This window comes from Nyctereutes procyonoides, unplaced genomic scaffold (genome assembly GCF_905146905.1).
Source record: "Nyctereutes procyonoides isolate TBG_1078 unplaced genomic scaffold, NYPRO_anot_genome, whole genome shotgun sequence".
NCBI lineage: Eukaryota > Metazoa > Chordata > Mammalia > Carnivora > Canidae > Nyctereutes > Nyctereutes procyonoides.
In genome coordinates this window covers 1721491-1733519 of record NW_026575036.1, presented here as the reverse complement: position 1 = coordinate 1733519, position 12029 = coordinate 1721491, and the positions used below count along the sequence as shown (strand labels likewise).

General features: G+C 34.0%; 1 pseudogene; it reads right to left on the bottom strand.

Annotated features, from left to right (window-relative positions):
• Positions 1-11164: 11164 nt before the first annotated feature.
• Positions 11165-11582, bottom strand: LOC129505680 (cytochrome c oxidase subunit NDUFA4-like; annotated as a pseudogene).
• Between the last annotated feature and the right edge of the window lie 447 nt (positions 11583-12029).

Genomic DNA, 12029 nt, shown 5'->3' with positions numbered 1-12029 from the left:
AGTTTATCTGCTAAAGTTATATAAAGATTCCTATTCATTGTCCTTTCAGAAGAGCACCATGGCTTTTTGATGTCTCTGAAAATACTCCGTTTTTCAGATGTTGCAAAAATTCAAGTGTCATTCTAAACGATATACATTAAAAAGGCTTTTTTTTTTTCAAGAAAAATATTTTAGCAGAAGAAATTTTTCTGACAAGACAATTCACTCAACTTTTTTTCCAGGATGATATTTGAATAGTAAAACAAGAAATAAAAACAATACAATTAAGTTTTACCACATAGAAAAATAACTAATTTTTAGAATGTGTTTTGGTATATTCCTATAATGAAATAGTCATATACATAAATGTCATTGATAAAAAGAAATTCACAAAGTAGAAAGAGCTTCTTGTTTTAGTCTTTGATTTAATAAGGAAAAAGAATTGACCAAATTAATTTTCAAAAAGTTGTTGTGAAACAGATAACGAGATACAATCTTCCAAAGATTATATTACTACCCCGCCTTAAAAAATTGGTCCCTATGTGAGGCAGTAAGCATTTAATGGAGTCTGTGTCATGAAGTATAGAAGTCATCCTTTTATCCCATGGATATAGACAAAGAGATGAGAGCTATGAATTCAGCAACCACATGAGACCAGGTCACCACAGAAAAAAAACATTTTATCTAAAAAAAAATTTCTCCAAAAGGTCCTTTAAACTACTTTCTGATGATCTATAAGGAGTCACTTGATAAATTACATATACTCAATCATAGCTAATTTCTATTATTTTAAAATAAAATAATTGTTTTCAATGCAAAAAATAAATATTTTTTACTTATCAAAAGATTTTGAGTATAAATCCTATTTATAATGCAATTTTAACTTGTTCTATGTAAATTATTTGTATGCTATCACCTCTAAAATTATAGAAACATACCTTTTAAGGAACTCTTATTTTAGATTTTATTTTCTGATTTGTTTTACATGAAAGTAAAAGATAAACTTTTAAGTTAAATTATATTTAATAGGTTACAGAATGGTGAACTTGATAAAGTATGAGTTTTAAGAGATAATCAATTTTGGTGGTATTTAGGTAAAATGATCTTTATGATTTGGGAATTCATATTTATGGGAACATTAAAAATTAGAGTATTTAGCAGAAATGCAAAAAAAATAAAATGTGAGAAGATTATATCTTCTAGAAAAATCTGGACAAATGATTTAGAGCTAGATTAATAATTCACCCTTTGGATATAACGCAGTAATGAGAATGATGGAAACTTTCCTTCACCTTTGGTAGAATTAGAAAAGAAACAGATTAAAGAGAAGAAGGACTGTAAAAGGAGGGAGGTTGAGAGTCATCCTTGCTTATTTTCAATTAAGAGTGAGGAGGATCCCTGGCTGGCTCAGTGGTTTGGTGCCTGCCTTCAGCCCAGGGCATGATCCTGGAGACCCAGGATCAAGTCCCACATCAGGCTCCCGGTGCATGGAGCCTGCTTCTCCCTCTGCCTGTGTCTCTGCCTCTCTCTCTCTCTCTCTCTCTCTCTGAATATCATAAATAAATTTAAAAAATTTATTAAATAAAATCTTAAAAAAGAAGAAGAAGAAAGAAGAAGAAGAATGAGGTAGTCATCTCAATGATGGCCTACACCTCTGCCACAAAGATTTTACCGAAGTTCTAAGTTTCAATGCTTTTCAAGAAGGGTTTAATTTATCACCTACCTAGATATTTTAAGACATAGACCCAACACCTCCCACCCCTATTTAATAAACGGTAAAACTGGGAAACATTTTTTCTGTGCTCTCAGCACCCCTCTACACAAGTGTACTTAGGAATACCTCACCCTCAGTCTCAGCTGAGAAGCTTTAATGGGCTCCCTCTGTAGCTTCCAGGTGTATATGGGATTCCAAGAGCCCCTGTGCCCCCTTTGCTCCTGTCACCCCTCTTGTTACTTTACTGACTTCTAATTTCAGCTAAAGTTTCCTGAGTTGAAGACAAACAAAAAACAAAACAAAACAAAAACAAGTTTTCTGAAAATCAGTTTTTTTTGTTTGTTTGTTTTTAGATTTTATTTATTTATTCATTCATGAGATACAGACATACTCAGAGAGAGAAGCAGGCTCCCTGTTGGGAGCCCGATGGGGGACTTGATTCCAGGACCTTGGGATCAGGACCTGAGCCAAAGGCAGACACGCAACCACTGGGCCACCCAGGCATCCCTAAAAACAACAGTTTTTGAAGCAAGTTTCCTTTTGTAAACATCTAAACCTGGAGTTGGCTAGGGAATAAGAGAATGATATGCAATCTTCTGGAATCAAGATCTGGGGGAAAATTTTATTCTTTGCTTTCAGAACTGTAGATAAAATACCAAGTTCATGAGAAGAGTTACTATCATTTACTCCCATTATGAGTTCGCCTGGACGTTGCTCAACAAAACCCTTAATTTTTGGTCAATTTTGCTTGGTCATTAAAGGGAGGAGCATCAGTTTAGGAGTCAGATTATGAGACTCAAACAGTCAAGTAAGGATTAAAGGAGACAGTATAGGAGAACTACTTTGCAAAGTACCTAACATTACTATTATCACAACATCAATCATCAGGAGACCAGAAACCATTTTCAAATATTGGCCTTGCCAACCTATTAGTTTTGTGATATTGAGCAACTTAATAAACATTCTGAGCCTCAGTTTCTACTCTGTAAACTGGGGGTAATATTTACCTGAAAGATGGGAGGAAAGTGAATCTGGCCTGCTTTTTGGTGAGTTCTCAATAAATGGAAACTGTTATTTATTTATGATTAGAGTAGGGCAAAGAGAGGACAGATTTCCCACTAGGATGAAGGAATCTGTGATATAGATAATAGTAGAACCTTTAAAAAAGTCAGTTTATTACTTGAATCTCTCAGAAAAGGCAAGGGAAAAGAAAGATGGAAAATGAAGAGAAAAAAACAGCATTAATATACAGTATATAAAATACATTCCTTAATCAGCCATCCATATTTATTAGATTTTTAAAAAGCATCCATTGCCTTAAAAGGTTTTTGAGAGCTGCACTATTTTTAATAAAGTCTCATGTGAAGCACCAAATAAGCTCTTAAAAAGCCTGGAAGTGCAATTCCATTCAATTTCTATCAATAGGAATTGCCCAGGTGTAATGTGCTTCATGCAGCGCACATCCAGGGAATGAACCCACTGCATTCTTCGCTGGTGAAGGCTTTGCGGTGCCCTTCCTGGGGAGCCGTTCCCAGAGTGTGTTGGAAAAGATCAGAAAGCAAATATGGAAATCACCAGCATCTTTTGATTTTAAAATGCACCTTGTTGTGCATTTACCTGGTTGACATATGAATGAAGAAGACTCAAACAAAGCATCAAGTCTCACCAAGGAAGGTTTCATAAAAAGTACTATTTTCTTCCCAGATATAACACAAATAGCTAAGCTGTTACTAGATGTTTTTTCTCCCTTTTTATGATTTTAGGAGAGGAAATCGTTTAATTCTTGTAAGCAGGCCAATTTTTAAAATATAGCATGTTTTGGCTATGTATTTTTATAAACATTTGATTTCTATTTTTCATTGTTAAATTTGTTCTTATATAAAAATTTCTGCCTTGTCTTCTTGAGAGACATGTTACTAGTGTGTGCTTGATATAAGAGGAATGTTTTATAATTAAGGAGATATATATATATTATGTCACATTATATATATTCAAACCTAAATTTAGCCTAAATGAATTTTCAAGAAGTTGTAAAATACTGTGTTCAGGTTCTGTTCTCTCCAATGGATTAATCTGAAAAACAACTGGGACTCAATTTAGAATTTCCTGGCAGCGAGCAAGAGAAATGTCAAACTCACAGTTTTACTTTATTGAAGGCCCTCTTAGGAGTGCAATGGAAAGAACTGTGTGTGCCTGGTAGCCAGAGAGCAGTGGGAGGTAATATTTAGTTTATTAATGTGTCTTTGATTTTTTTCATAGTGTTGATGCCTAGTATTAAAAACCAGGACCTTGATCCAATTTTCCCCTCGCCCTCCCTCTAATGGAAAATAGCTATGAAAAACAGATAAAGTTAACAAGATGTTGCATAAAATCAAAGTGCATTTCAGTAATCCCAAGATATTCAATACATTCCATTTGCTTGTGCATTGGAATGGCTCACTAAATTATGTTCCACTTGTAAATATTGAATTTTAATATTCAAGCACCACATTCTATATATATTAGATAACATTCTTGTCCTCTGGAAGCTTAAGTTTTTTAAAAACTAAACTAATAGTTTAGTTTCTTGATGTTTTCCATATTTTGTGTTTTATTAAAATGGCAACAGCCATGCACTTATTAGCTGTGCATGGGATCTGAGTTGTTTGTCATCCTTTATATTGCATTGGAGTAGATTTTTGAGAAATCTGCATAAGGGTAAAAGATGAATTTAGGAGTAAGGAAAATTGTATTGCTAAATCAGAGATAAATTCTGATATTTTAATGGCTAATAAACTATTGATAATAATTTAGACAACTGATACAAAGAAAATTATAGTAGAGTTTTTGCAGTGTTCTATCAGTAAGCTCAAGAAGCAGCCACCAAAATGTCAGTGAAGCATGTAAGTCTTTTGTTGGAATACTAGCTGGATTATGGAAGATTAATTATATTATTTAATGTTTTACTAGGAACATTTTAGTGGGATGAAATGAAGATGAGTAAATGGCCCACTGATATGTCTGCAACTTCATTTTCATCTACTCAGACACTAGCTACCTGGTCTTCTATACCACCAAAGTATAAATTACTGGTTCTAAAGAGGGAGATTTGCAAAAACCATGTGACCTAAATTACCTAAATGGCAACAAAGTTTTCTTGATTCTTAGGTTATTAGTGATCAAAGGATAAGTTTTGGTTTGTTTTTGGTATGTGTTGTAGACTAACGTTTGGGGATTTTTTTCCTTTGTTGACTAGGAAAAAACATTTTATTTTTAAAAATATTATTTGTATAATACTCTCTTTAGAACTGCTTTTTGCTCCATCACATTCCTCAGGCCAATGCTTAAATTCTAATCTTCATTCAGCTCTATTTCTCTCCTAACATCCCCCTATATTTTGGAGAGGTTTTGTTCTTGGTTTACATAATTTCAGACTGTCATGATAAAATATAGATCTATACTCAATGCACAAAATAGTCAACCTCATTTTGCTGACTTCTTTATGTGCTTTGGTTTTGCCTGAAATAATTTTGATGATGCAACAATACTTACTAGAGATGATCATTGTTCACCTTCCCACACCACTTTTAACAAAGGGTCTGCTGCCAAGACTCTGCTGAGAGGCAGGTGCCATGTTTTTTACTATGCTTGGTCAAAATAATATAACAATAATGGCAAGAGGTTGAGCTGAGGCCACAAGAAGTCAAGATCTATTTGCAAGTTTAAATTATGAGAAAATAGAAGCAGTGACTAAGTAGAGCAGTTGGTCTTTAGAGAAAAATGAAATAGAAATGTAGATTCATTGAAAGAGAGGGAATGACAGAGACACAGAATGTGAGATGGCTTTGCAGACCTTGGAAGTAGTATGGGGAGTGTGGTGGATTTCTTTCAGATGTCTTCTGTGTTCACATTCCAGTAGATGTGTCTTTTTCTTAAATTCCATTTTAGTTGAAGTAATTTGAGTCATTTTTCCCTATGACTGAGAAAAGTCTTAAGACAATGAAAAACTGAGTCCTAAAATGTTAAGTTAAATTGAGAAATCTTAGAGCCATAGATAACATCTTGTACAACCTCAACATGTAACAAACAGAGGTTTAGAAAACATTAAAATTGTGCTTAAAATGACATCCAAATATGGAATTAAAACTTGGATTTGATACCAAATTCAATATTCTTTCCACTATACCAGATTGCCTCCTCATTATTTATTAAATGCTAAACCCTGTGTTCTGGACATTGAGGATATAGGAATGAAATTTGTGTTCAAAGAGAATAAAGTCTTAGAGAGTATAAAAGTGTAAAGTATAAGGGCTCATTTATAGAGTTGGGTAGGTAGATAGGAATCAGAAAGGGATTCATAGAATGTATGAAGATCTCCCTTGCTATTTTCTCTGCCTGGAAAGTACTCTTTTCTGTTTGCACAAGTACAAACATCTTTTCCCAGCCAATTCCTGTACATGCATCGACTCTCAGTTCCAACATCAATGAGTCTGGTGTAGGGATACCTACTGTGAGTTTTCTTAGGTTCTATGCACACCTCTGTTGCAGTATTTACCTAACCAAGTTGTACTTCTTTTAATATAAGAGTTATCTCCCAGTATATTGAGGTCAGAGACCTTTTTTTTTTAATATCATTAGCACCTAAGAAAGTGTCTCACACACGAAGATAAAGCTTTTCCAATGTGAAAGACCTTTAAGAACATGAGTCATCACATACTAATTTATATATATAGATAGCCAAAAGCACTTTGTTGCACTCCAATGAAATGAAACTATGTATTGTCATTAATATAAATATTTTAAACTTTTTTTAAAATTTTCTTTAAAATTTAGGGAAAATTTGTTCTGCAGATTTAAACATAGATTTATAATAAGTTCAAATTTGGTGGCACATCTAAACCACATTTATTCTTGATAAGTGATATTCATAATTTCTTATGAGCTTAGTTATTACTTGTACCTAAAGATAAACATTTTCACCTAAATGATTAATTTTTAATTTTTTAAAAAACGACAGAGTATAGATTTATGTAACAATATTATGGAGCATGTAAAAAAGAGTATAGCTAAAATTATTCACCATCTTCACACTCATGGGTGGGAGTGTGTCTGTGTATGTCTGTGTGTGTTGTTTCTTTACTTCTAAAGTATTTGCTGGTACTTTAGCTACGTGTTTGCAGGTTGGGTAGTTACATGTGCAGTTGCTCTTGTTGGTATTACTGCTGGTATTTCCTAAATTGTGGGCCATATTGAGAAAAGTTATTGCAAATACAGCAAATTGTATTCAGTGTTTCGGTATCTCTTGAACTTTTAAAAGATACTTAATTGAAAAGAAATCTGTTCTTGGACAAACTTAATTTCCTAATAAGCTTTGTCTTGTATGTCTTGAACTTTTCCTATATTTTGATGTTAGAGAGTGTAATGTTGCTCATTACAGATCTAAGATACTTGAGGGAATTAGAACTTTTCTTCCTTCCCTTTCCTTTTGTTTCTTTATTTCCTCCTTTCCTCCCAGTTTCCCTCCCTTCCTACTTTCCTTCCCTTTTGTTTAACTAAGCAAACAGAGCTACTACATTAAGACAACTTTCCAAAATCAACCACTAATGATGAAATAAGTTGAGAGTACATTTTTAGTGCAATATATGAGTTATTTATATTTCAATTAATAGTGTCTTTATATAACAACAATGCACCTTTATTAAAAAGTACCTTTATAATTCCATTTAGTCTCAACAACAATTTCTCTGGATGAATTGTTCTCTTTACAAATGAAGACATGAAAGCTCTGAGAGAATATATTTTCAATTGGATTTCCAAAATTGTGAAGTAATCATTAAATCTTATTTTTCAAACAAAAAAAGTCCAGCGCATTTTCTAGCCAATAAGTGAAAATGTATCTTGACTCAAATTTTGAGTTTCATACCTATTTCACACCATCAGCTTAGCTCAATAAGCACTAAAAAGCTTTCATGTACGGTGATTTAGTTTTCTTTCTTAAGTTTCTAAAGCTTTATTGTTAGCCTAAACCTCTCATTTGTGCTTTTTTTTCTGAAAAGGAAACAAATGTTGTTAGCTTTGGATGGGAGAATTTTGAGTGGTACTGGATTAGAGAATCTAGCCTATGCATCTTCCCATCATTATAGCTTTAGACAGAGCCTATCATGTCAAGTTCCAGCATATTCACTTCCTCACTTCCCTCCATAAATTTGCATATATCTATCAAGTACTTTCTCAAGCTAATTTAAATAAATGCATATTTCCTAAGCTGACCATTCTTTATATTATGCTTGAGAGTTAATTTTCTGAGACCATTGCATCACTTATGTAAGGGAAAGGTCAAAATGGAAAAGTATTATGTATTTGTGCCCTAAAAATATAAGCCTCCCCTTTAATTTTACTTCATTCCATAAATCTTTCTAATAACATTGATAACATGCTGTCTGCTATTGCATGTGCCAGGCTATTTTTCCCAAATATTGCCATTCCACTAGGATCAGCAAACTATATTATTGAGGGAGAAATGTAGGAAGTCAAAAGGAACCAAACATGAAAAAAAAAAGTAACATTTGATCACTTTGGGAGGTAGGCACATGTTTGTCTTATTCATTGTATTTATCAATATATATATATTCTAATTAAAAAGGGAAAGCATTGGACAGACATAAAACCATGAAGTAAGTGTAAGAATGGGGCCTTATGGGATGACAGTACTAAAAAATAAGCCAAGCAGCCTTGAAATAGGCTTGTAGGTGTCATCAATAGCCCTATACTTCATCTAGACTACTTACTAATAACCCCAGTTGGGTTGTCTCCAATACTCAAGTATCATCAGTGAGTTTAGCTGGTAGGCACTTTTTTCCTAGAAGTCTGCACATGAAAGTCCACTGGGGACTCACATTTATAGGTTGTTACAACAAAGTTGTGTGTGTATGTATTAACGTGTGTGCATATTTCTGAAGATCAGTCTTCCATAAAGCCAAATGTTTTAGTAATAGTAAAATATTAAGGTAAAATTAAATCTTTCCATATGGCCTAATAAAGTCTTGGTTTAATCCTGGTCACCTTCTAAAGGCCTACACAAGTCCCTTCTTAAAAATAAATAAATAAATAAATAAATAAATAAATAAATAAATAAATAAATAAATAATCCTAGAAATCCAGAAGACAGACCTTAAATTTGTTGTCATTGTTGCTGCTTTCTGTGTTTGTGTTTGCATAAATTTAAGATCTTTTTAAAAAATTCTAACCTCCATGGATTTCCTCCATGGAATTCTTTTTTGATGAGGTAGATATGGATTTTAAACTATGTTATTAAATCAATCAAACCTCCTATTTTATATTAATTTAAGAAGATATAATGTATGACTGGAAACCACTCCAGAAATATTTAATTAATGACTACTGTTCTCAAGAGAAATCTTCGTCAGAAATCACTGATTTCATATAAGCTTAAATGGTGAAGAGGGAAACCTTGCATGGAGAATTTCCACCACAGGCTTTAAAGATTCTGTTTTCTCTGAGAACACAATTTGGGAAGGTCTAATCAATCCCAAAAGCTCTAAAAGTGTAACCATAAGAGAAACTCTTCTTGGAAATATATTTTGTCTGTTGTTGAAATAAAATCAGCAAAAGGAAATACAATAAAAGGGAATAATTAATTCTAGGAAGTATAATGGAATACAAGCTGAAAAACTACATTCTTAGTCTTAATGAACTGTCACATATAAGAAAAAAAGAATAAACAAAATACCCCAGATACTCATGAATTTAGTCTCACGCTGATCAATCTGCTCCTTTTTTTTTCAGTTTTATTGAGATATAATAGACATATAATGTTGTGTAAGTTTAAGTTGCACAACCTGCTGATTTGATACGTTTAGATATTGCAAAATGATTACCACGTTAGAGTTAGTTAACACTTCCATCACCTCACATAATTATCATTCTTTGTTTTTTGTTTTTTTTTTTTGTTTGTTTTGGTGATGAAAACGTTTAATATTTACTCCCTTAGTAACCGCCAAGTGTACAGGAGGGTGTCTTTAACTATAGCTACACTATATGTCACCAGAAATTACTTATGTTATAACTAGAAGTTTACACCGTTGGACCACCTTCATCCATTATCTCTGCCTCTGGCAACCACTAATATTAATCCTTTGTTTCCATGAGTTTGTGGAGGGTTTTGTTTTGTTTTATTTACATATAATCAAGATAGTGAAGTATTTGTCTTTCTGTCTGACTTACTTCACCCAACACAAAACCTCAGGGGCAGCCCCGGATGGCTTGGCAGTTTAGCGCTGCTTTCAGCCCAGGGTGTGATCCTGGAGACCTGAGATCGAGTCCCATGTCGGGCTCCCTGCATGGAGCCTCCTTCTCCCTCTGCCTGTGTCTCTGCCTCTCTCTCTCTCTCTGTGTGTGTCTCTCATGAATAAATAAAATAAAATCTTAAACACACACACACACACAATACCTCAAAGTACATCCCTTTTGTAGCAACTGGCAGAATTTTCTTATTTTTTAATGGCTGAATAAAATTCCATTATATATATATATATATCACATCTTCTTCATCCATTCATTCATTGACAGATACTTAGGTTGTTCCGTATCTTGGCTATAGTGAATAATGTTGCCATGAACATAGGAATGCAGGTGCCTCTTCCAGATCCTGTCTTCATTTCCTTCAGATATATATACCCAGAAATGGAACTGCTGGATCATATGGTAGCTCTATTTTTAACCTTTTGAGGAACCATCACACCGTTTTCCAAAGTGGCTGCACAAATTTACATTCCCCCCAACAGTGCACAGAGGTTTCCTTTTCTCCACATTGTTGCCAACACTTATCTCTTGTCTTTTTGATAACAGCCATTCTCATAGGTGTGAGGTGATAGCTCATGGTGGTTTTGATTTGCATTTTCCTGATGATTAGCAATGTTGAGCACCTTTTTATGTACTTGTTGGTTATTTGTATGTCTTTGGAAAAATGTCTGAATAGGTCCCCTGAGCATTTTTTTTTAATCTGATTGTTTGTTTTTTGCTATTGAGCTGCAAGATTCCTTGTCTATTTTGCATATTAACCCTTTATCAGATATGTGGTTTGCAAATATTTTCTCCCAGTCGGTGGGTTTCCTTAACGTCTTATTGATTTTTTTTTTTTTCTGTGCAAAAGCTGCTCCTTTTTAAAGATGGATCTTGGTGCCTTTCCTATCTCTACAGTGAGAATCTCAAGGCAAATAGACTATTGCTCAGGAATTATGCAGTGACTATGATTAAAGTCATAATTATAAATCTAACGTGTAACCCAGAGCATAAAATCATAGATTTTTATAATATAAATATATTAGTGATCTTAATTGACAGCTAATTTTCAAAGAGGTACAACCATTGCCTAAATAAAGTCTTTTTGTTCCATTTTGTTTATTCTTGAAAATAACCAAAAGGTTTTGGTTGCATGACTAAATTACATTGTCTTTTATTTTTTTATTTTTTATTTTTTTTCAAGTTTCAGATATTTATTATTCAGTGTAAACCCCAACACAATGCACCAACATGATTTCGTGCATTTAGAGGGGAAATATTTCCTGGATAAGTGGAAAATTGTGCGGATGGCTTCTGGAAGACCTTCATTCTAAGAAGCTTTAAAGTGAAACATTTCATTTAGAAGTCTGGACCTTCTTTCTTCAGTTTGCTGTAATCTACAATTCACTGAGTAGAACTTGTATTGATCATTGGAACACAGTTTGTTCCAAGGTTCTAGGTTATTCTTCCTATCCCAACTAACATCTGGATTGAACTGTGCCAAGCGCAACACATACAGCGCTGCTCCAGTACCTCCTGCCCCAATAAATATGAAGAGGGGGATCGAGCTTGGATGCTTCTTGGCCTGACCGATGATCTGGCGCAACATGGTTGTGGCAGAGGTCTCCCGCGCAGGAGAAGGAAAAACCGAGTTGCCGCAAGGCCCGGAACTAAGTAATGCCTTACATTGTCTTTTAGATTCAAATAGTTCATTCCAATCAAAAATTTAAAGACAAGGAACTCTGAAATTGTTTTCATCAATGGATCATCAGAACAACGCCAATAATAACAATAATAATAAAAGCTTTTAAGAAAATTGCCCTGCCTAAAAGTTTTATAATAACAGAGAAGAAGGGGCACCTGGGTGGTTCAGTCCGTTAAGCTTCTGCCTTTGGGGCAGGTCATGATCCCAGGGTCCTGGGATTGTGCCAGTGTCAGGCTCCAGGCTCAACAGGGAATGTGCTTCTCCCTCTCCCTTAGCCCCTCCTCTCTCTCTCTCTCTCTCTCTCTCTGTCTCTCTTTCTCTCTCTCTCTCTAATAAATAAATAAAATCTTA